We start from the raw sequence: 26,203 nt of genomic DNA on the forward strand, positions 1-26,203 counted from the left end.
CTGGTGTTTCTTCTTATATCCAGATCAAGATATGAGCTCTCAACTGTTCCTGTCACTATGCCTTGTACTCCTGGCTAGCCAAAATCACATCAAAAAAGATGCTCCACCATCATCATGGGCTCTAAACTTCTGAAAACATAATCTCAATTAAGTACTGTCTTTTATAATTAACTTTGTCATGGTGTTTTTGTCACAGCAATTGAAAAGTAAGTTATTTACCATTGTCTGCTTTTGTGTAATTTGGTATAAGGTCTGCTAAGCTATGTTATGGGACATGTTGAACTTCATTGTGAGAATATAATCAGTAACTACACTATCATTCTGTGTAAAATGTAGAATTATTAGGCAAGATAAACTGCGGTAGGACAGAAATTTGTTATTATTAATTCAGATATTTATCATTAGTGAAAATGAACAATCTCATGATTTTGTGTAGAGAAATAAAAATGCTTCGGATAGAATCATAGATGGATCTATATAACAAATAGATATTTATATATATTTCATTGAAACTGCCTGATATATAGTGCCAGTCTGCAGGTAGGAAAAAATTTCTTATCATTTAAAAATAAATTTCTACATGTATGGGTATAGAACAGGGAACGTCAGTACAAAGTAATGCTAGTGATTAAATTATTTCTCATCTAGGGTTCCTGAAAAAAAAACAACATATTCTAAGTGAATTTCAATGTTTTCTCCTGTAATTATGGTTCAGATATTTGAAATTCATTGTGTCCTAGATATAAAGAAACATAGTATGTGAATATAAGGTATGAAACTTGAGTTTCCAAATTTCATGTATGCCTCACTTATATTTTATGCAGTAAATGACTTCCTGTATACAAGGTCCTTGATTGCTAAGTTACACAGTAGTTTTGAATTCAATTAAATATATAAGCAATTGAAAAAAATCTTAGTTACTTGTCAAATGAATGTAAGTTTTGAACTATACTTCATTATATGTGCATGCAACCAACCAAAGACTTAGCATTACACTGCATTTTGTATCTTTGATACCATAATGATTTTACAAAATCATTGAATAGGGACACTGAAACAGAATCATTTTTTGAACTGCACTGACAGAATTCTTTAGAAACAGAGATTTTACTATTGTTAATGAAGTCATTGTTATTACATGCAGAAACAATGGTCAGAAGTAAAATTAATCTTTGTAGCAATATTCTATGTATTTGTAGTTTTCAATGACATTTTATAGTTCAAGTGAGAAATATGAGACTATTTTTTATTATGAAGTACTGTCAACTATGACAGTGCCACAGAAATCAGACTTCTAACTCACGTATTACAACTAAATCCTGTATGTTAAACTTCAAAAGTACACATATAAATATGGTTATATATAATGGCTAATCATTCACCATATTGTCAAGAGTTGATTTCAGTTCTTTTCATTTTAGTTATTTTTTCAGGTGTTTAGTACCTTTTTGCAATTATAGGCCATCTTTTTGATCTTGATTTCCCTTGCAGAAAATTGATCAGCATAACCTGTCACTGAAAGGCAATTTTCATCATCAAAGGCAGCTTCTGTTCTCCCTTGATTAGCATACTGGCTGCAATTTACTCGACAGAAACAGATAATCTGCAAGAACACATCTGATCAATGCTTCTTAAAACACAAAGAACATTAACATTGAATATCACTGACAGTGTTACAGGTAGGAAAATAATCAAGAAAATTTCGTTATATTCTGCATCAGTGATTTTCTTTTATTTGAAGAATGTGACCTTTAGTACTGGATTATGCTTTTTCTCATTTCTAGTTGAATATTTCAGTTTCTGAGAACATGCATTTGTACAATCTCTGTTAAGTGATGAAAATCCCTATTATACAGCAATAACATGAACTGGTTATTTCTTATTTCCATATGCATATTCTGTTCTCCAAGCCCAAAGTAGCATCTATAAAAAGAAATAAATCAATGGAAATCCAATTGAACCAGATAATTGTATGCTTTACTTTAGATTATGTAATATTACATAATAGTTACTAGTTCTCTAGGTTCAATATAAACTAAGATTACAGGGGAAATATTTGTAGTGGAATCAGACAGATGAAAGGGTAAGTTTAATATTTATTTGCTCCTATTTTTTGCTAACTTTCTCCTCTCAGTGTGGAGAAGAAGAATGATAGGGTAAAAATGTGAATATGTTTGGGGACAATAATGGATTAAAATCTCCAGCAGTGTCACTCACTATCCATGTGGCTCTAAATAAGGCGGGAATCTTTCTGAATCTTGGTCTCATTATCTTTAAAATAGACACAATATTAAGTTTTCTTAATTAGAGATACAGTATTACTTCTGAATTTATGGTGGGTTCAGAACGTAATAGTTACTTTGCTAGGAATATCAAAAGATAGATTGGATAATATGAGCCTAAATTGAAGATATACATTTCGTATTTCACTTAGTGAATTCTCAGTCAATTTCATTTATTATAGAATGGAAAAACTGAGTGACCAAAACTCAGTAGTCATTAGATAAAACCCAGATGACACTTTATAATCAATTAAAGAACCATTTAAAACATTAACTTGACTATCTAAAGAAATGATATTTCTTTTGGTAAAGTCTTACTCTGTAGTCTAAAATGATCTGGAAATCTCTACATATCTTGGGTTGACTTCACATAAAATAGGAATCATCCCAACTCTACCAGTTGGGATTACAGGTGAGAGTTACTACCCTGCCACAGGTCTCTACTTAACATATAATATTCTTCTTTATACATGCCTAATAACTTTAAAATCTCTCACTTTCTCTAATTTGTTGAAATAACATATTCAAGGCTTCAGAAATTCCTTCTGCTAATAAATCGCTCTTACTATAAAACATGGTCTCTTTCAGCCTTGAGTCTATACAGTTCAGTTCTTTACCTGTTCTCACACTGGTCATTAGAGCCTTAATTATTAATTCTACCTATCTTCTATGCATCTTTATTTTGCCTGATTCCCCAGTTCTGACCAGTTAAAATCTCCAGAATTCTCTATAAAAATTAGAAAGGGAAATGCTTCCTAAACAAATGCTTTTAAGCCAAATTCTTACAACCCTTCGTTAATCCCACACTACTCTTCTGGGTGGGGGTTGTTTCTGACTCTAATTCAGAGGGGCTAAAAGCTGAATAATTTTTCCTCAGAGGTGGAATGAGAGAGAACCATCAAAATATGAAAAGTTGTTTATCATCACTAGTAAGTGAAGAAATCTAAATAAAACATAATAAGATACCATCACCTACTTGCTAGGAAGGTTATCATAAAAAATAAAAAGTGCTGGTAAGAATGTGAAGAAAATAGAACTCCTATGTTTTTAGTGGCCATGTATAGAAAATAAATTGCCTACACTATCTCAAACTTGGAATCATTGGTGACAGAACTCTGAAAACAAAATGAAGATTTTTTTTTTTTAAATTTACAGCCTGTTAAAATGTTCCTTGAAATGAATATCGGAATGGGCTAAAAAGCATGGAAAAGAATAAGTAGTAATAAAGTCCAATTTTTTTTTTATTTCAGAGGAAGCAAAGATGAAAGCGGCTTTCTTTGAAAGATTAAGAATGGGTATTATGGAAAACTGTAGGGGGCTCCAACCAATTGTGCTTGACATTCTTGTCTTTTGTACTTGGGGACATTTCTAGCTTACATTTTCAACTTCAAGAAAAGAAAGGCACAATGTAGCAGTCAATTTCCTAAAATGAAAAATAAACCCTGCTGCATGTGTTATCACATGTGAATAAGCTATTAAGAGCTCAGACTGGTTGGAAGGCAACATAGCTTCTCCCGATTTATAGTTACAATTTTAAATTAAAAGCCTCTGTAACTGTTTTAGCAAGGAAGGAAATCTTCTGGAGAAACAAAGAAACTTATATCAAATCTAAACTTATATTCAAGAGTCTCAGATAAAGCTCTAAATATTATCATGAAATTAAAACTTAGTCTTACTGCTTTGTGTAAAAAATAATTTTAGCACAAAGTGATCCTCTATCATTATTTTTAATTAAAATATATGAAATCAATGTTTTTAAATGCATGCATTTTATTAAAATGCACACCATGAATTTATTCAGCAAGGATTTGGTGCTAACAGCATGCTACATAATACTGGGGTTGTTATGTTATTTCCTAGCTACCAATTACACCAGGACCTAAAATTTATATAGCTGCTGCAGTGAGAGGGACCTAATATCACTGTCAGTAGGAGATATACTTCCAAGGATAGAGTTCTCTATTCTTAACTTGATATACACACAATCGACTTTAATGAAGTTAACTTGCAACTTTTTGACTTATCAATTATCTTTTACCCTGAATATTTGTGTTGATGACCTTATGCCTCTAATATTTCAGAATGTAAAAACCACATTGAAAAAGATGATCACATGACAAAAAATTTCAAAAAAGTGTAATCTTTCTGTTATTCTGCCATTCCCAGAAGAAATTTATAAGCACATTATGTACTGTAGACTTGATTCAAGAATGTCTGTATTTCTATTTGTCAATATCATTGTCTTTGACACACTACATATGTGTTTTTGTGATGTAACATTCTAAATAAGGAATCCTGATGTGGGAGGTGATTTATGCTGCGAATATATTTTCTTTTTGCCATTGGTTAATAAAGAAGCTACCTTCAGCCAATAGCTTAAAAGAATATAGCCAGGTTGGAAGAAATCTATACAGAGAGAGTAGGCAGAGTCACAAAGAAGCCATGTAGCCACTCCTGGGAACAGATGCCTCTGCTGGAGACCACCGAGACTTTGTCAGTAGGACACGACCTCATGGTGAAGCACAGATTCATGGGTATGGGTTAGTTTAGGAATAAGAGCTAGCTAGAAATATGGTTAAGGTATTGGCCAAACAGTATTGCAAATAATATGATTTATGCGTGATTATTTCAGGTCTGGGCAGGTCTCCCCAACAAATTGGTACACTAATGTGGGGCCGACTAAATCCACGTAAAACCTGAGAAAGCTTGGAAAGGAAACCTAGCCACAAAAGAACAGAGTTAAACATGACTTTTTGTTAGCAGCATTTTCTTGGGTGGACTCTGCTTTCTATTAACAAGCAAAGGCATGGTTTCTTTAAGAGAGGTCTTTTTGATTCAGTGGTAGCAGAAATAAAATGAAATGTGGTTTCAAAACAGCTGCCAGCATGAACTTTGGCTCTTTCAGGAAGCTGAACACTTTAATGGGGCATAGGGTATTGTGCTGCAAGTTCTTTGGTGGCAGCATGGGCCAACTGGTTACCAGAGTTGAAGTGGAGAGTATGGCTCCCACCTGGTAGTCTCAGAGATAGTGAATGAACGCTCCACTCTGTTGTACTGGGCAAAGCCAAAAGGCAAAGCAGCTTTAGTCCTTACGGTGCTACTTTCCATTTTAAGAAGTGGTCCTGGTCAGAAAATAATTACAGATATGCAATAAAGATAGATTCCAACAGATATAGACCTCTAAATGGCTTGGGAGAGAGAAGAAAAAGAATGAAGAAAGTAAATATAAGGAAGTAAATGGTTTTAAAAAATAAAAAAAGTCTTTAAAGAGGCACAGTACAGGCATTGATTGAAAGAGAAAAGAAAAAATAAGCCACATAAAGATGGAATATAAACAAAGAGTCTGCATTATGTATATTATTGTGTTTTCTTGAAATCTTTTGACTGTGAATGAGCTAAGAACAGACAGATATTTCATTGTCTGGGCTGCTAAGCTAAACCAACATATATGCTTTAAAAATAATGTTACTTCAAAATTTGGTTCAAAAGATTTATTTATTTTTTAAGTACCTTTATTATTATTATTATTATTAAAAATTTCTACCTCCTTCCCTTACCCCATTTCCTTCCCCCTTCCCCCACTACTCCTATCCCTCCCTCTTCAGTACAAAGAGCAATCAGGGTTCCCTGCCCTGTGGGAAGTCCAAGGTCCTCCCCGCTCCATCCAGGTCTAGGAAGGTGAGCATCCAAATAGACTAGCTTCCCACAAAGCCAGTACATGCAGTAGGAACAAAACCCAATGCTATTGTCCTTGGCTTCTCAGTCAGCCCTCATTGTCCGCCACATTCAGAGAGTCCAGTTTGATCATATGCTCCATCAGTCCCAGTTCAGCTGGCTTTGGTGAGCTCTCATTAGACCAGCCCCACCATCTCAGTGGGTGGGTGCACCCCTCGCAGTCCTGACTGGTGGGAATGGAAACTTGCGCAACCACTTTGCAAATCAGTTTGGCAGTTTCTCAGGAAATTCAGGATCATCCTACCCCAGGATTCAGCAATACCACTCTTGGGAATATACCCAAGAGATGCCCTATCATACTACAAAAGCATTTGTTCAACTATGTTCTTAGCAGCATTATTTGTAATTTTCAGAACCTGGAAACAACCTAGATGCCCCCCAACGGAAAAATGGATAAAGAAAGTGTGGAATATGTACGCATTAGAGTACTACTCAGAGGTAAAAAAACAATGACATCTTGAATTTTGCATGTAAATGGATGGAAATAGAAAACACTATACTGAGTGAGATAACCCAGACCCAAAAAAATGAATATGGTATGTACTTACTCATAAGTGGATACTAGCCACAAATAAAGGACATTGAGCCTATAATCCGTGATTCTAGAGAAGCTAAATACGAAGGTGAACCCAAAGAAAAACATAGTTATCCTGCTGGATACTGGAAGTAGACAAGTTTGCCAGGCAGATATTGGGAACTTGGGGGTGAGGGTAGGGTAGGCATAAGGGAAGATGGGGAGAGAAAAGTGAGAAGGCAAGGATGGGGAGAGCTTGGGAGAATGGAAGGGTTGGGATGGTGGAAGGGTGGATATGGGAGCAGGGAAGTGTATATCTTAATTAAGGGAGCCATTTTAGGGTTGGCAAGAGACTTTACTCTAGAGGTGTTCCCAGGTGTCCAATGAGATGTCCCCAGCTAGTTCCTTTGTCAGCTGAGGAGAGGGAGCTTAAAATGTCCCTATCCTATAACCATACTAATGAATATCTTGCATATCTCCATAGAACCTTCATCTGGCGATGGATGGAAATAGAGACAGAGACCCACATTAGAGCAATGAACTGAGCTCCCAAGGTCCAAATGAGAAGCAGAAGGAGGGAGAACACTATTAAAGGATATATTGCCTTGGCAAAGAGGTTCTTTTGTTTCTACAGAGGATGAGAACCAGTGAATTCATCCCAGGCTAATGTGGTTTGATGCACCAAGACTTCCTGAAAGGTTGCCATGAATACCCCAGAAAATTACTTTGCCCATGAAAAAGCAAGAAGGAGTTTTGAGAGAACTAAGCCCAAATTCCCTAAATGATTGTTTATAAATTCTTTTTTGCATTTAAAGGGGGATATTATATAAAGATGGATGCTTTGTATTGGTATGGAACTTTGTTTATTAATACAAATTTAAGGTAAATTTTGTTTATATATATATATATATATATATATATATATATATATATATATTTCTGCTTTTGATTAAGGCATTCTGTTTGTGCAGCTCATTTAACAATATAATGTATAATTAAGAAATACATGCTAATATATAGTCATCTATAACAATCAAGATTGTAGTAAAGTTAGTTAAGTTTTCTAGACATATAGAGATATATTTAAATTAGATAGATATTCTTCAAATCTTTCAGAGACTTTCGAAGTATGGCATTTAAAATGCCTTAAGAACTTAAGCTGTTTTATGACAATGAGGCACATCAGTTCTTGGCAGCACCAATCTACTTCAAAAAGATAATGGACATCAAAGAAGCTCTCATGGAGTTTGTTACCCATTTGGGCAAGAAACTGCTCTTGCCTAAACTGCTTGACTGGAGCTGCAGGACACACAGAAAAAATGACTGCTGACGCTCCCTAATGACTCGGAGCTGCTGGATCGGTCCGAGATGACGGAGGTGGAGGAAACACTCAAGAGACTTCAGAGCCAGAAAGGAGTGCAGGGAATCATCGTGGTGAACACTGAAGGCATTCCCATCAAGAGCACCATGGACAACCCCACTACTACACAATATGCCAACCTCATGCACAACTTCATCTTGAAGGCACGGAGCACTGTGCGTGAAATTGACCCCCAGAATGACCTAACCTTCCTTCGAATTCGCTCCAAGAAAAATGAAATTATGGTTGCACCAGATAAAGACTATTTCCTGATTGTGATTCAGAATCCAACCGAATAAACCACCATCTCGGCTTCCTATGTCATTCCTTAATTTAATGTCCCCCAGAATAAGTGTTAATCATGTCAGTGGGCACATGGTGGTTGCCTGAGAGCCCATGTAGACCATGCCATTGATCAAGGGTAGCTCTGACCACCCCAACAAGGAATGTCTCTGGCATCCAGTCAGTTCCTGGGAAAGCTTGGATCTCATTTCCAGGCTTCGGGAGTAAGAGCTTATGATAAGCCCACACCCAGCTTCCTTCTGACCTTCAGTTCACTTTGTCACCTTTGGAAAGCCTGCTTTTTTCTTTTACTAAAAATAACTTCAAAACCTGAAAAAAAAAAGAAAGAAAGTGAGACAGTCCTTTGGGGTTACTGCTTCATGAAAGTGTCTGCCAGTCATTCTGCAGGACACAGAAGAAAGTGACTGACAAACAGCCGATATAGGTGGAATTTTCTTTAACATTTCCACCTTCATGGAAAAGTCTACTGTATACTATGGGCTGGTAGGCTGAAGATGATACAGAAGACCCCTGGGTGACTGTTCAGGCAGCAAGATGTCTCTGTCAACTCTAGAGATTTGAATGTTGCTTACAATGCACTTCCTGCTTCCTTAGGTAATACAATCCTTCTGACGTCTTTGATGGAATTGAAGAAAAGTAGTTATAATTACAGTCTTTCTTAGTAATGATAAAAGATTAAAGTAGATATAAATATTGTAACTGTAATTCTTGCTTGATATCTGTTTTGTTACATGTGATTTTGTTATGTTAAAGTTATTTTTTTTCTTTTTTATTTAAACAGAAAAGGGGAGGTGATATGGGAGGTGAAGTGTGCTGTAAATATGTTTTATTGCCATTAGTTAATAGAGAAGCTGCTTTTAGCCAATGGCTTAACAGAATATAGCCAGGCTGGAAGAGATAAATATAAAGAGAGTAGGCAGAGTCAGAAAGAAACCATGTAGCCTCTGCCTTAGACAGATAAGCCAGAAACTTGCTGATACGCTCTACCCATGTAGCAATACATTTATTAATAGAAGTGAGTTAATTTAAGATGTAAGAGCCTTATAGGAATATGGTAGATTCATTGGCCAAGCAATGTTGTAATTAATGCAGTTTCTGTGTGAATATTTCAGGTCAGGGCAGCTGGGGATGAACAAACAACCTTCACAATAGACTTCTGTTTTATATAGAATTGTTATTACAGGCTCATAATTTTCCATACTCCTACACTCTTGAAAACAAATATTATTGTCAAGAGATTGTAGTGTTAACAGTGTTATCATCAAGAGATAGTGGTTCTGTAAGAATGGCCAAAAAAAAAAAAAAAAAACTGATGACAATTTATACTGGAGAGAATGTGGGGTGAAGAAAACACTCCTCCATTGCTGGAGGGAGTGAAAACTGATACAGCTCTTTGGATATTAATATGGTAATTTTCTTATAAAATTGGGAAACAACCTACCTCAAGACCAAGCAATAGCACTTTTTGGTATATACCCAAAGGATGTTCAAGCATACCACAAGGACATGTGCTCAAGTATGTTAACAGTAGCATTGTTAATCATAGCCAGAACCTGGAAACAACCTAAATGCCCCTCTACCAAAGAATGGATATGAAAAATGTAGTATATTTACACAATGGTATACTACACAAAAGTAAAAATGACATCTCGAAATTGGTTGGCAAATAGATAAATCCAGAAAGCATCATATTGAGTGAGGTAACCCAGATCCAGAAGGACAAATATCATATGTACTCACTCATAAGTGTCCTTTAGACATAAAGCAAAGAAAAACAAGCCTACAGTTCACAATTCCAGAGAACCTAGACAATAAAGAGGACCATAAGAGAGACATATATGGATCTAATCTACATGGGAAGTAGAAAAAAAGACAAGATAACCTAAGTAAATAGGGAGCATGAGGACCATGGCAGAAGGAAGAAAGGGAGGGGAGGGAAGGGAATGGGAACAGAGGAGAATGGAGAAAATTATATAGCTCAATAAAAACAATAAAAAATTAAAAAAGAGATAGTGGTGCATGCCTGTAATACAGCACTCAGGATTTTGAGACAAAAAGATCACTAAAAGTGTAAGGCCCATTTCATTGAATGTAGCAAGAATATGTTTCAGAAAAAATGAGACATGTTACAAAAAATAAAGCATATTTTTATACTGATGATGGTATTCTTGATATACTGGAGAGTAATATTAAATTTTCAACTGCAGCATTATATCGTCACCTCAAAGCTTTTCAAGTGCTTCTAGTAATACCTAAAGTAACACCTCCAATAATCTGATTGTATAGAAATTTTGATACTGCTTCTGATTTTCCTCACAATTCCTTTGCACATGATTTTCTCAGCTTTCCCTTAAAATCAGCTACATTTTTTTAAAAAAATTCAAACATTCAAGAAACTTTAAATGAGGAATGTGTATATCTTCCACTTTACCATCCATGTCCATGATCACCCCATTCTCATTATTAAGGATATACTATATCTAATTACTAATCAAAGAGGTCATTCTAATGTTTTTAGTTAAAATTGTGTTTCCCTGTATAATCTGTTAATTCATTTAAAAAGAAAATGCATGCTACTCTTTACTAGAGAAATTATAGAAAATGGAAGATTAACTGAAGTGAGACTCCTTATATCATGGGGCCGATCATTCATGCAGAGGTGGGAGATTTAGGCAATGCAATTGTTTCAGGGCCACCCATATTCATTTGAGCATATAATTTGTGATCCTAGAGAAGCTAAATAAGAAGATGAACCCAAAGAAAAAGATATAGTCATCCGCCTAGATATGGGAAGTAGACAAGATTGCCGGGCAAAACCTGGGAACTTAGGGGTGAAGTGGCATGGGGTTAAGGGGAAATGGGGTGAGAAACGTGAGAAGGGGAGAATGGGGGGAGCTTGGGGGAATGGGATGGTTGGGATAACGGAAGGGTAGACACGAGAGCAAAGAAATATATATCCTAATTAAGGGAGTCATCTTAGGGTTGGCAAGAGACTTGACTCTAGAGGGGCTCGCAGGTGTCCAGGGAGATGTCCCCAGCTAGTATCTTGAGCAACTGATGAGAGGGAACCTGAAATGACCCTATCCTATAGCCATACTGATGAATATCTTGCATATCACCTTAGAACCTTCATCTGGCGATGGATCGAGATAGAGACAGAGACCCAAATTGGAACACCGGACTGAGCTCTTAAGATCCAAATGAGGAGCAGAAGGAGGGAAAACATGAGCAAGGAAGTCAGGACCACGGGGGGTGCATCCACCCACTCTGACAGTGGAACTGATCTATTGGGAGCTCACCAAGACCACTGGGTCTGGGACTGAATAAGTATGGGATGAAACTGAAACTGGACTTTCTGAACGTGGCAGACAATGAAGGCTCATGAGAAGCCAAGGTCAATGGCACTAGATTTCGATCCTAATACATGAACTGGCTTTGTGAGAGCCTAGCCTGTTTGGATGCTCACCTTCCTGGTCCTGGATAGAAGTGGGAGGACCTTGGACTTCCTTCAGGGCAGGGAATCTGGACTGCTCTTCATTCTCGAGAGGGAGGGGGAATGGAGTGGGGGGAGGGGGAGAAGGGGAGGGGAGTGGGGGGAGGGGGAGAAGGGGAGGGGAGTGGGGGGAAGGGGCGATGTGTACGAGGAGGGGGAGGGAAATGGGAAACGGGGAGGAGGCAGAATTTTTTTTTCAACAACTAAAAAACAAACAAACAAACAAAAAAACAATAGAATTTTTCATCTATACTCCTGTCCCTAAGTCCTAGAAATTCATTGCTTTGCTGATCTAGGTTTGTGTGAAACTATTCTTTCCCTCTGTTCCTAGTGCATAATCTGGCATGAATAGACATTTGTTCTTGTCTTCCCAGGAAAAGAAAGCACAACAAACATATACACTTCACACACATAGAAATATTTTTGCGAAGTATATAATACATGTATACACATATGAATCCTTGGCCTGTCTAGATGGAGTACTTGTAAGTAATTTCTAAAAATAATGTTAAAGTACAAAGGTGAACAAAAAGCACAAAGCTGGCACACAAAATTAAATTAAAATGCAAATCTCATGGTCATTATAAGGTAGCAGCTCCAAACTATAATTTGTATACTTTTAAAATTACAAGTATTAAATATCTATACCATAAAATTTAGAAATATTAAATGTAGTTAACTGCATACAATTTTCAGATTGTCTAATACATATCATTTATGTTAATTATTTTCTAATTTTCCTTCTTAAGCTTAGTGATCATTATTGCTGGTTTTCTTTTCTTTTATTTGTGTTTATGTTGTTGTTTTTTAACTTTAAAAAACACACACATCTTTAATAAGATAATGCACTATTTATAAAAAAGCTTTTCAAAAATATGTGCTCATATATAAAACTCCTTTTGTGAAATATTGCATAGTTTATTTCAAAGCAACCATCTCATTTCCAAGTCATGAATATTAGAACTCAAAACTCAAAATACAGCCAAATGGCCAAAATATAATAATTTTACACCCCAAGCAATACTCAAGTTTTTACTCTTATGTAAGTCTATAACTACAAAAAATAAAGATACTATATCCATGTTTCTTTAGGAGAAGGAAGAGAAAGGAATGTTAAAAGAAAGGGAAAGAAGGGGGGAAGTAAGGAAAGGGAAAGGGAAAATGAATAGGTGAACAACAAATTTAGAAATACATTATACTAGACAGCATAAATTAACAGTTAAAATGAAGTCTTAATCTACCTACTAAAGATGTAAAGGCTATAGTCAAATTTTGGAAACTTCAGAAGATAGAAGGAACAATTACAAAGTATCAAGCACTCAGGAAAGCAGAAAATCTCTCTTGGATACAATTTAGAGATCAAGTGTGTCCCTGGGCCCAAAGATACATGTACATCACAACATATATATTAGGGCTCTGATAACATCAAGGGTTCAGGTAACATATCAAAAACTGAGACACCAGGAAATCTGTTTTGAAATAGACTCTCCTCATAATGGCTGTATAAATAAGACTGAAACAATGGCAAAGCAGGTAGACATGTTAACAAGGAAGAAAAAGTTTTTCAGGATCTGAAACCTAAACAAAGAAATTCAGAAGGGCAACATGCACATTCAGTGCCCATGGAAGTCAGGAAAGGACATTGGATTCCCTAAATCTGAAGTTACTGGCACTTTTAAGCCTGTATGTGGGAGCTGGGTTCCTTCCAAGATAAGCAATTACTTTTTTGTTTGTTTGCTTGTTTTTTGTTTTTTGAGAAAGGGTTTCTCTGTATCTTTGGAGCCTGTCCTGGAACTAGCTTTTGTAGACCAAGATGGGCTCAAACTCACAATGATCTGCCTGCCTCTGCCTCCTGAGTGCTGGGTTTAAAGGCGTGTGCCACCACAGCCCGGTGATAAGCAATTACTTTTTAAGCACTGTGTCATCTCATTATTTCCCACTGATGGTATCTTATTAGGAATATCACATTTCAATATTTTAGTCTGGTCATTTATATAGATCTAATTCTTGATTTCTGGCCTATTAGATGCTTATACTTCACTTGAAAATCTATATGCTTGTCTAGTCAGTCTGTAGATTAATAAAGTCCCAAACTAGATCTTCCTGTCAGTATTATATGGGATACCAGGAAACCTTCATTTGTGAATCACTTATTTTTTTTTTTTTGAGAAGAGATAGCGCCTTGTGCAAGCACCTCTACTTTGCCATTAATAAGAAACAGCATTAGCCTCAGATCTTGCTTTGGAATTCATAGGCATATATGAGATGCCATACCTCTGGTTCTTCAAGTTATTGGGAACACAGTGGTGACTCTCCCAAGGGATTTTTAAGTTTTAATTGAAATGAGTTGAAGCACATCACATTTAATATTTCCATAACATAAATCATCTTGCTACTATGCATACCTACTACATGTCAATCAGTTTGCTTAATATGAAAAAATAAATGTTGTTGAAAATATGAATTACTAGGATTGTTTTTACCATTTGTAGAAGTATACATTAGTACAAAGCATGTTTGAGAAAGCTTTCCCATTATATGTTATGACAGATCTTCTAATGAAGGAGAAACAAAATATAAAATTATGAAGACACAATGGAAGACTGAAAGGGAAGAATTAAACAGAGGGAATATGGGGAGGAACAGCTAAGAGTAAGGGTTATTTGAGGTATCATATGGATACTTTTACAAAATGGAATATTACTCACCTATTTAGAATGACTGCAAGAAATTTGTAGACAAATGGATAAAACTAGAAAATCATTCTTGGCGAGGTAACTGACACCTGAAACAATAAATATGGTGTATATTTTTATATGTGGATATTAGTCATTAAATAATTTATCTCCAAGCTATAATCCATAGATTCGGAGAGGCTAGGTATAAGGAAGAAATAAGGGCACAGATATACCTCCCTAGGTGGAAGAAATAAAATAGATTTTATAGATGGACTGGAGAAGGAAGAACAGGAACAGGAGGATCATGTGGAGAGGAGCAGGGAAGATAGTTTAAGGGATGAAATGCAGGGTGAGACAGGTGGTTTGAGGGACATTTGAGGGATGATATGGAAACCTAGTGCAGTGGGAACTTCCTACAATATAAAAAGGCAATCCTAATGAGGTCTACTAACAACCTGGCATATGGGAGTCCCAACTGGTCATTTCTTGGCACCAAACAAGGCTTCCAGTATCAGAACTTGGTTTCATTAAATGAGTTATTGGCAAAAGAATACCATGGAACTTCTCCAAAAATTCAGGCTGTTGCTAAGAAAATGGATTGCTCTCTGCAAGCTGACTTTGGGTCCCCATTGCTGAGTACAACACCTCATTGAACATGGAGAAGTCAAACAGGTGCCCACATGGAATGTTCAACCCTACATTCTAGGGTCTTTGATGCATTAAGTTACTTTACATTCTACAAAAAGAGGCATGTAGACACTAACCTTTCCACAAAATCTTTGACGTGTCTTCAAGATATGCTAGGACAGATCTTTTGGGAGTTGTCATACAATATCTGAGTTGACTTAAGGCCCACTCCATGAATCAGAACCCTTACCCCACACTGCTAGTATGAACAAGAACAAAAACAAGATACCTCAGAACCCTAGGATAAATCCAAACACTACTGATCTAAAAAAAAAAACTCAATAAAATGGCTCCTAATGCTATTCTGCTATACTCATAGATCAGTGCATTATTCAGTCATCCTAAGAGAATCTTCCTGCTGTAGAAGACAGAACATATGCAGAGACCCTCATCCAGGCATTAAATATAAAGTCTTTGGAACACATAGCTCTAAATGGAATATCTCCATCAAATTCCTCTCCTCAGAATTCAGAAAACTCCAGAGAAGAGGAGGCAAAAAGAAGAGTAAGAGCTAAGGGGATCGAGGACACCAGGAGAATAAAGCCCTATTAATCAACTGAGCCAGGTTCAAATGAACCTACAGATACTGAAGTAACAAGAGCAGAGCCTACATGGGTCTGCACTAGGTTATTTTCATATATATATTATACATTTTAGATTAGTATTTTCATGGGAATCCTAAATATATGACTAAGGGGATCTCTCACTCTTGTGTCTTCCCTTGGGCTCTTTTCCTTTTGTTGGGCTACCTCTGCTCAGTCTGATTTAATGGTTTTTGTTTTCTTTTATTTTATTTTGTTGTATTTGGTTGCTGTCTCCTAGGAGCCAGTTCTTTTCTAATGAGAGACAGAAAGGGAATAACAGGAGGGGAGAGGATTGGAGGAGAAAATGAGGTAAGGAGCAACTGTCAGGAATAAGTGGAGTAGAAAGTATAATCATGGTGTATTGCAGGTGATAAGACAGTCGTTTATAAAATAATAGATAGGTAGGTAGATAGATAGATAGATAGTGTAAGTGTGTATATTTCTATGTTTTTGATCATTTTTATTTCTTTGCATTCTTGTTTGTTTTAACAAGAATAGAATTGCATGGTTGCAGAGGTGGAGGAGATTTAGGAGAGAATAAGAGAGATTGATGACATTATCAGATTATATGAAAAAATTGTATTTTCCTTAAAAATTGATCATTCTACAAGAGTCAGCTATATATCAAAATTCTTACAATGAACTATGAAGCAAGATACAAAAGAGAACACAATGTATGACACCATCTATATAAAATTCTTAAGATAACCATCTTCTTATATCCCATGTCAAAATGTGAAAACATTTGTTTGACAAGTTAGATAAAACTCAACAGGAAAGTCTGTGGTGAATCTCCTGTTCTGATTCATGTTTTGCTATTCATGCTAGAAGTAAATTAATTTCATAAAAATGTTTGAAGATGTGCAGTTCTCTTTTGGATATCACACTTGGAAAGAATTACATAAAAACTCCAAACTTTTAAAAGCAATGGAAGTGAAATTAGCTTTCATAACTTTTGAATGTCAAGCCCTTACATAATGAGCTGGAGGAGGATGATCTGTTCATTCTGTAAGACCCAGCACTGGGTCACCCTTTTCACAAATGAGCCAACCTTTTTGTGTAGACTGTTGTTACCAGGCAACTATTATTCTCTTCTCAGTCTCTACGGCCTTTTTCTGGGCAAACTGCTTGAATTGCATTTAGCATCTTGTTACATAAATGATCAATTTTATACAACAATATCAGAAGCTTGGGGATCCAAATAAAATCTTTGCCCATTGGTTGGTAGTGCAAATGGGCTTGGAAGGATCAATCAGTAACCTCAAAGGTTACAATTAATAGACATGGTAATGGATCTGACTTACAAGAAGTTTTGGATAATGTGACAGAGTGAAGAAGAAATTTAACCCACATTAATCTTGATCAGTTCTTATGTTGTGACACAGACAAACACTCCTAGATTCAGGAAGGGTTAAGGTTTTTGAGAAGTACTCTTCTTTCTTATAGTCACTTTAATTCTTGACTCCATAGAGGCTGCAATTAAATCAGTGTGCAAATAACAATGCATTTGGAAACTAAAGAGGATTGCTAATTCATAAGCATGAAGACTTTTATTCCTCAAAATATACACAGAAATGTGATTTCTATTTGACAATGGCATCAGCAACTTACAGAATAATGATTGATGGGGGAGTGTCATATATCAATCTGTCGATTTCATTGGTTAACCAATAAAGAAACTGCTAGGCCCATTTGATAGGCCCACCCTTAGGTGGGTGGAGTAAACAGAACGGAAGGCTGGGAGAAAGAAGCTGAGTCAGAGAGTCGCCATGGTTCTCCCACTCCAGGCAGATGCAGGTTAAGATCATTCCTGGTAAGCCAGCTCGTGGGCTACACAGATTATAAGAAATGGGCTAGTCCAGGTGTGAGAGTTAGCCGAGGAAAGGCTAGATATAATGGGCCATGCGGTGTTTAAAAGAATACAGTCTCCGTGTAATTATTTTGGGTAAAGCTAGCCGTGTGGGCAGCCGGGTGCCGGGGACGCAGCCCAGCCACTCCAAATTACAACAAATTATATTAGTCATATCTCAATCAACTTTGAGTAACAGGTTTTTACACACACACTTGTTTCTTTATATTCAATTTATTATAACAAGTGTTGTAATTTCAGAACAAATTCTCCTCTAACTAGCTGAAATTATCCTTACCATGATGTATTTCTGACTGGAAGATTTTCTTAAGAATACCAAGGATACTAGTTCAGGTATGGTACCTGCCTATGGATGTTCCCTCTCTGTTAATTTCCTCTCGCAGAAAACAACCCTGACTAATCACAGACTAGAAATGCTAGAAGACCAGTCTCCAACACATGTGAACACACCTGATGGACAAGAGGTCATACCTGCCACCAGAACTCTAGCCTCCAACTCAAGCAAACTTCTTCCTGGGTCAGAGGCTATGGAGCCTGCCATAATTTAAGCCCTCAACTTGGGCAGAGCTCATGCTTGATGAGAGAAAATGCCAGTCCCAAAAGTCCAGTGCCCAATTCTGGTGGAGATCCCCTGATCAACCACCAGCCACACAGGTCAGAAGATCATAGAAACCAAGGAACAAAATATCAATCCAAGAAAGACAAACCCAGAAATTAGCACCTATATACCTATACATCAGGGTAAACACATAAAACCACCCAGGGCTAAATTGTCTCCACTCGAACCCAGCTATTCTACTACAGCTATCCTACTACTACTATTATCCTGAATATTCTAACACAGCTGAAGTACAAGACCTTAAAACAACTTTATGAAGATGATAGAGGTACTTGAAGAAATTGATAAATTCCCTTTAAAAATCAAGAAAAAGACAAACAACAGTTGGAGGAAATGAGTAAATCTAATAAAAAAGACACTAAAAACAAAGAAAACAGAAAACAATTGAAGGAAAGGAATAAAAGTGCTCAAGACCTGAAACAAATAACCTCCAAATATGTCATTGAGCTTGTTTGCTATTGACCATCTACTTTTTGAAATGGGGCCTGGCCTTAAGAGTGGTTTGTATCCTCATTCAGAATCTGTTGCAAATTACTTATTTTTCATTTGCTAATGGTTTTCAAGTGAAGATATTTTCAGGGTTAGGGATGAGGTCTTTTTTCCACTTTTCCTCTCAATGCTAAAGTATCATCTTGTACAGACCCATGCAAGCCCTGTGTTTGCTGCCACAGTCTCTGAGTTCATGTGTGTGTTAGTCCTGCTGTGTTTAGAGGATCTTATCTCCTTGTTGTCCCCAATCCCATATGATTCTTAGAATGTTTCTTCCTCCTCTTCAGCATGGTTCCCTGAGACTTGAGGAGAGAGATTCAGTGGAGACATCTTGTCTAGAAATGGACGTTTTGATATCTCTCTCTCTCTCTCTCTCTCTCTCTCTCTCTCTCTCCCTCTCTCCCTCCCTCTTTCTCTCTCTCTGCATAGTGTCAGTTGTTAGTCTCTTTATTTTGTTCTAATCTATTGCAAAAGGAAGCATATCTTATAACGACTGAGAAGAACACAGATCTATGAGTTTAGCAGAATTCTGTTAAGAGTCATTTTATGGCTACTTTCCTTAAGCAGAATAATATTGTGGGGTGTTTCTGTAGGTCTTTGGCATGTCTTGTCTCTGGTTCGTAGCCACATAAGCAGGGTTGGTGATGGGTTCCATCTCATAAAGTGAACCTTAAATCCAATCAGATAATGGTTGGTTAGTCGCATAGGCTTTGTGTCACTATTATAGTAGTGCATAAAACCAAAGGATAATGATATTAGTGTCAATAAAACAGTCCTGAAATTTTTATTTTTCTTCTGGCCCACATCAGGTGGCTTTTCTGACATAAGACAGAGATTTTGGATTTTATTTTAATAAGAATACTTGGAGTTGGAGAATGAGAGAGCCATACCCCAACTCCAAAGCCAGTTTTAATTTTTAACTTGACTGGGACTACAAAAAGACCGTTTGAATTATATGTCTGTAGAGAACAACATAAACAAACATTTTGGAAGATTTATGAAATTTTATTCTGTTGAAAATGTGATACATCAATAGGTGAATTTACTCTTTTTTTGGGACATTTTGTTTGGATGATTTGTCCTTTCATCAGGTGTCTCATTTGTCCAGTGGTCTTTATATTCCTTAGCTCGATGCCTTGATTCTTCTGAAAAGATAAAAACAAAACCCTCCCCCAAACCTCATTTTGAGAATTTTACCCTTTTGCCAAGTTATATCTTATCAAATGAGAAGCATTTGTTAGTTGTAAAAGTTAGTTTAAATTGAATGGTCACACTGTTTGATGAACTATCACCTCTTATAATCAAGAAATCTCTCTTGTTAAAATCTAATCTTTACCAATTTTCATGGTGTCCATTGCTTTTCTTCTCCTGTAGAATCAAAAGCAAAACCACTTTCCCAATGTAACACATGTCCTGGTTCTCATTCTGACATCAATATATTGTTAAAGTATATCACCTGATTCAGTTCCGTAGGTTTTTTTTTTAACTATCCAATGTTCCTCCACAGCTGTTGTTCCCTTTTCATCAGCATTTAGAAAAGTCAAAGTTAATAAAGCATTATGCAATATATTTTTGGGAATCTTTATTACCCCTTTCTGTTTATTTATCATATTATTTCGAGTTTGATTTGATCTTTCTATGATGGCATGTCCTATATAATTGTGTGGTATACCTGTAATATGCTTTATATTGTAACAAGCAAAAATCTGTTTCATTTTATTAGACATATATGGTGTAGCACTGTCAGTCTTAATTTGTACAGGTATACCTATAACAGCCATAAGTTCTAGCAAATGTGTGAATACAGAATCAGACTTTTCAGAACTCAGAGCAGTTACCCATTTAAATCCAGAATATGTATCAATGGTGTGGTGTACATATATTAATATTTTAATTTTTCAAATTCTAAAAAAATTAAATATCCACCTGACAGATTTCATTTCTTTGAGCACAATTTGGGTTACTCCCTGAAGCTAGTTGAGTTTGGCTGTATAAAGTAAAAGTAAGCTATTCCCTTTTGCTGTTGCCAAGTGATGGAAAAACATTTTTTTAAACATTATTATTGACATGATGTGTTGTTTTTTATGAAATTCTGAGGCATCCAGAACATTTTCTATTAATAGTTAATTAGTTTCTTCTTTACCACATGCTAGAGGGGGGCCTGGCAGATCCATATGGGTCCAGATGCATCATATATATATATATATATATATATATATATATATATATATATATATATAATGATTCCTATTCCTGAGTATTTCTTGAAACTGAATAAATAATAAAACCAATTCTATATCATCCAGTATAAATTCACCAGTTTCAATATGCAAAATAACTCTTTCTGCATTTTGCAAATCGGTAACTATGCTAAGAGGTTCAATAAAATCTATTAATTCCGTGAAGATAGCACATAATTCTGACTTTTGAACAGAACTATAACAGCTTTGATCAACTTTACTTAAAATTTATGATTTGTAACATGCCTTTCCTGATTTATTTGCATGAGTATAAAGTGTATGGGTCTCAGATATTGGTTTTCCCCATACAATGTAAGCAAGTATCAGGTTAATTCTCTTTATAAAATGAATTCTCTTACTTTTTGGATATTTATGGTTAATCTCTCCCAAAAATTACTGCAAGGTCTTTGCCAAGGTTCTCATTCTGCCCATAATCTGTCAATTTTGTCATTACTAAAAGGTACTACAATTTTTGCTAGATCTCTTCCATCTAATTGATAAAGACTCAATTTTCAGTTTAGAATCAACTCAGAGATTTTTTACATAGGTTTTTAATTGTTTACTCTGTTTATGTAATAAAAAGATGTATTCTGAGATAATATCTTCCCTCTGCATTAATATTCCAATAGGAGAATACTTAAAGTGTAAAGTAAATAGAATGCAATCAAGCTTTGGATACAAACTATCCACTTGCTCATCCTGTTATTTAATTTCGAACAAATCCAATTCTCTCTCAGCTTCAGTTGATAATTCTATTGGATTTTTTATTTCCTTGTCTCCATCTAAGGTTTTGAATGAATTCTCAGTTCATCATTTTCTACTCCATATTGATGTCCTATACATCTCAGGTCTTGAGTGTCTAGATGCCTAGATTATCTTTACCTTCACATTGACCTTCTCAGCCATTCTTAGCCTGAAAATGCTCATTTTGTCTCAGTAGTTCTTTTCCAGGTAAATCAACTCCCTATTTGCTGCGTCTTGTGTATCTTAGCCCTGAAAACCTGGCAGAGGTGATGAAAGAGGGATGAAGAAATGATAGTCCCTAAATGGCAGACATACATTCAGAAAAGCTAGGGTTGGATAGGCCATGCTTGCTCTGATAGAGGGTACCTACTACACGACCCAGAAATTCAGCAAGTTTATTATGGATAGTGCAAGCAGGAAGAGTTAGACAGTCTCTGTACAGGAACAGCCTCAAGTTGCCATCATTTTAGAGATGGAAGCTGAAGATGCTGTTTTATGTACAAACAATCAACATTCATATTTGGCCAATTTCCTGAGCTTATTCCAGGGAAAGAATGCCATTATCATGGATCTTAGGCTTTGGGGTGATGTGGGATTCCCTTCTATATGCTATGAATATGTTTTGTTACCATTTGTTATTAAAGAAGCTGTTTGGGCCAATGCCTTAGTAGAGTACAGCCACATGTGAAATCTGAACAAAGATATAGAGACAAAGTAGGTAGAGTTGAAGAGATGCCATGTAGCTGCCAAAGGGGAAAGATGCCAGCCACCAGCCAGAAACTTACTGGTAGGCCACAGCCTTGTGGCAATACACAGATTAATAGAAATTGGTTAATATAAGATGTAAGAGTTAACTAGAAATATGCTTAAGTTATTGGCTAAATAGTTTTGTAATTAATATAGTTTCTATGTTATTATTCAGGTCTGAGTGGCCAGGAAAAGAACAAGCAGTCTCCATTTATGTTGGGAGTCCTTGACATGACTGGCCCCATGTCAGTACACTTCACTTTTGACTTTGTCTGCTTCAACACTCATTCGTGTGTTGTGCTGCTTTCTTAAACGAGTCTTGGTCAAAATGAGCTCATCTAGTGATGCTATTGTCTTGGTCTTCACACTCAGAATTAGAAATCTACTTCATCTCACAAATAGTTCAGCATTGACCTTCAGAACTGTCCCACATTCATGGCAGTACCATGAATATTGTCACTAAAGTCCTTGATGACTATAAAGTGTGGTAATAAGTGTGGAAGGGTCTTTTCTCCTACTTCGAATACATATTGCATATCTTTTCTTCCAGAGAAGGTAATAGTCTATGTAGTCAATGAAACCCTACATGGAAGTGTGATCATTATCCATCATTAGATCACCCAGAGCAACAGCTTGGAGTTGCCAACAAATCTTCCAGTGAAGTACACAAACATGCTATGTTCATCAGAGTCTATTAGAACTGGGTGATTGGAAGGCATCTCTCACCACAAAGTGCAAGGAACTAAAACTCAGGCCTTTGTAAAACAAGTTGGCATACCATTATTAATAATATTTTGAAGTCAAAATGAAGAAGAATGCTTGAAAATCTATGATCTGAATAACTGGAATCCGTAGTGGAAGCTCATATATTATTTAAAATATTTTAAAATATATCCACGTACTATATATTCTCCCTTCATATTTACAACTAAAACATTTTTAGTAAATTATAGAAATACAAACCCAATCTCAAATTTCCAGTTTACACTCACTTCTGAATCCTATCCTAATTACTGAGAAAGGACTAATATATTTTTGTCTTAATGTGTTTTTATTTTCTTGATATTTTATGTAAAAGAAATTATTCAATGAAATTTTTATTGCATTTCTATATACTTTCATTGAGGAATGTTTTCCTAAGGAGTCATCTATGTTTTAGCACACAGTAACCAGTAGTTCTTTGCAAACACTGACCTTTGTAAGCAGTAGTGCTTTTATCCTTTCTGTTTAAGCACTTATGTGTTGTTTTCCAGTTATGTGGATTTTTGTTATTATCATGAATATTTCTGATGGGAGCATTTTTATAAGAGTCAATAAATAGAAATATGTTTTTAATTCTTTTAGATATTTTGGAATTGACAATGCTCGACTGGATACTAAATTGTGTCATGCAGTATTACAAATTCAGGCAGCTGTGATATTGACTTTCCTTGATAGTTTGCCATTAATATTACCATTGTTTTATGCAGACCAATCAAATTATCATGATTTTCTTTTATATGTTATATAAAATAAATTATGTAAAGTTATATATACAAAGAAATATGGCAAACATTTATACGCTTCTTACTCAGAATAGTATAAAGGTCAGCCTTTTCTGGGGAGATACTTGTAACTGATGGCAGCTGAAGTATCAAAGTGAGGTTTCTTAAGTGACATTACCCTTGATATACTGCCCATTCTTCAATGATTAGCATATAAGTGAACTCAACTTGTTTAAAAATGTTGACATGAAGTTGAGAGAAAATGTGGTAGTATGATGTAGGATTCCCCACTGCATGCTATGAATATATTTTATTACCATTGGTTAACAAAGAAGTGGCCTATGGGAGGACATAGTATAGCTAGGTCAGAAATCCAAGCAGACATAGAGGAGGAAATGGCAGAGTGAGGGACATGCCATGTAGCCACCCAAGAAGGAAGAAATAACAAACCACAAACCTTGTGGTAAAATATAAAATAATAGAAAAGGATTAATTTAAGATGCAAGAGTTAGCTAGGAATATGCCTAAGCCATTGACCAAACAGTGTTGTAAATAATATAGTTTTGTGTGATTGTTCAGGTCTGGGCTCCTGGAAAATGAATGAACAGTCTCTATTTACAATATTAGATATGGAAGAAGCTGGAGGAGAAAAAGTAGGAATAGATTTGATCAAAACATATACATGTATGAAATTTGCAAACAATGAATAAAAATATAAGAGCATAAGAAATTACTCATTGAAACTAAAAGAAAATTCTCAGCAATTTTAAACTTCTCTGTAATGGTGTATAGCATCTTTAGGCTTAATTATCTAAAAGAAATATATTCATATATATTGAAAATCTAACAGTCTGAGAGGTAGATAGATGGGGAAGTTTAAGAATAGAGAGATCAAATAACTCCTCCAAGACCAGAAAGAAGCAGTGGGATTCAAAATCATCGCCTATGGACACCAATATCCAGGAGCCTGCATATTCCAAAACTTTCCTGTAAGAGAATAAACATAAATTTTACTTTGAAAAAATGGATCAGGGAAGGCGGCTGGATCACCGGGCGGCGGAAGGCGGCCGGAGGACGCCCAGCACAGCCGGCGGGGACCGACTGGGACAGCCTGGAACTGGATGGGACTGGAGCAGCAGCAGAGGACACAGGCTGCTGGCGGCGGGAACCGTCCCAGCAGCAGAATCAGGCAGCAGGGACCTCGCACAACACCGAGAACAGATAGCCCCACTACAATTAAACCAAAGAGGTAGGCCTTCGGTTGGGGAGGTCCCTGGCAAAGGAGGAGCTGGGTCCTATTCCTGAAGACCCTTCTGAGGGGTGAGAGGGATCTTGGCCCCCGGTAGGAACCAGGAAACACAGCACGGGCATTTTGTAAGAGGAGGCCCTGGCCAGCAGGGAAACCTGAACTAGTTTTAACAGACCCCTTAGATAGCATCGATAGGAGGAGATGGGCAGGCGCCAAGGAAAGAATTCACCCAATAATCTGAAAAACAACATGAAAACACCAGAACCCAATGATCTTGCAACAGAAGGTCTCCAACACCCTAACACAGAAGAAGTGGAAAAAATTGACTTTATGAAAGCAGTAGAATCCCTTAAACAACATGTGAAAAATGCCCTTATAGAAATGGATGAGAAGTATAACCAAAAATTTGAAGAAAAGAGTAAATACGTACATAATACCCTGGGAAACCAAGAAAGAACGATCAAACAGGTAATGGAAACAGTTCAAGAATTGAAAACTGAAATGGAAGCAAGGAAGAAAACACAAACTGAGGTCCAGCTGGATATGGAAAATCTAGGTCAACAAGCAGAGCCTACAGAAACAAGCATAATCAATAGAATAAAAGAAATAGAAGAAAGAATCTCAGATTCTGAGGACACCATAGAGAAAATAAATGCTCTGATCAAAGAAAACTGCAAAACCAACAAATTCTCATCACAAAACATTCAGGAATTATGGGACACAATAAAAAGACCAAATCTAAGAATAATAGGAATAGAAGAAGGAGAAGAGTCACAGCTCAAAGGCCCAGAAAATATTTTCAACAAAATTATGGAAGAAAACTTTCCCAACATAAAGAAAGATATTCCTTTGAATATTCAAGAAGCATACAGAACACCAAACAGACTGTATCAAAGGAAAACATCCCCTCGCCATATAATAATCAAAACACAAAATATACAGGTTAAAGAAAGAATACTAAGAGCTGCAAAGGAAAAAGGCCAAGTAACTTACAAAGGTAAACCGATCAGACTTACACCTGATTTCTCTATGGAAACAATGAAAGCCAGAAGGTCCTGGATAGAAGTACTGCAGAAGCTAAGAAACCATGGATGCAAGCCCAGACTACTATACCCAGCCAAGCTT

General features: G+C 36.3%; 1 pseudogene; it reads left to right on the plus strand.

Moving 5' to 3' along the window:
* The first annotated feature begins 7,877 nt into the window (after window positions 1-7,877).
* Window positions 7,878-8,524, plus strand: LOC142840571 (dynein light chain roadblock-type 1 pseudogene; annotated as a pseudogene).
* The last annotated feature ends 17,679 nt before the right edge of the window (window positions 8,525-26,203 follow it).

This window comes from Microtus pennsylvanicus, chromosome X (genome assembly GCF_037038515.1).
Source record: "Microtus pennsylvanicus isolate mMicPen1 chromosome X, mMicPen1.hap1, whole genome shotgun sequence".
In the NCBI taxonomy this organism is placed as follows: domain Eukaryota; kingdom Metazoa; phylum Chordata; class Mammalia; order Rodentia; family Cricetidae; genus Microtus; species Microtus pennsylvanicus.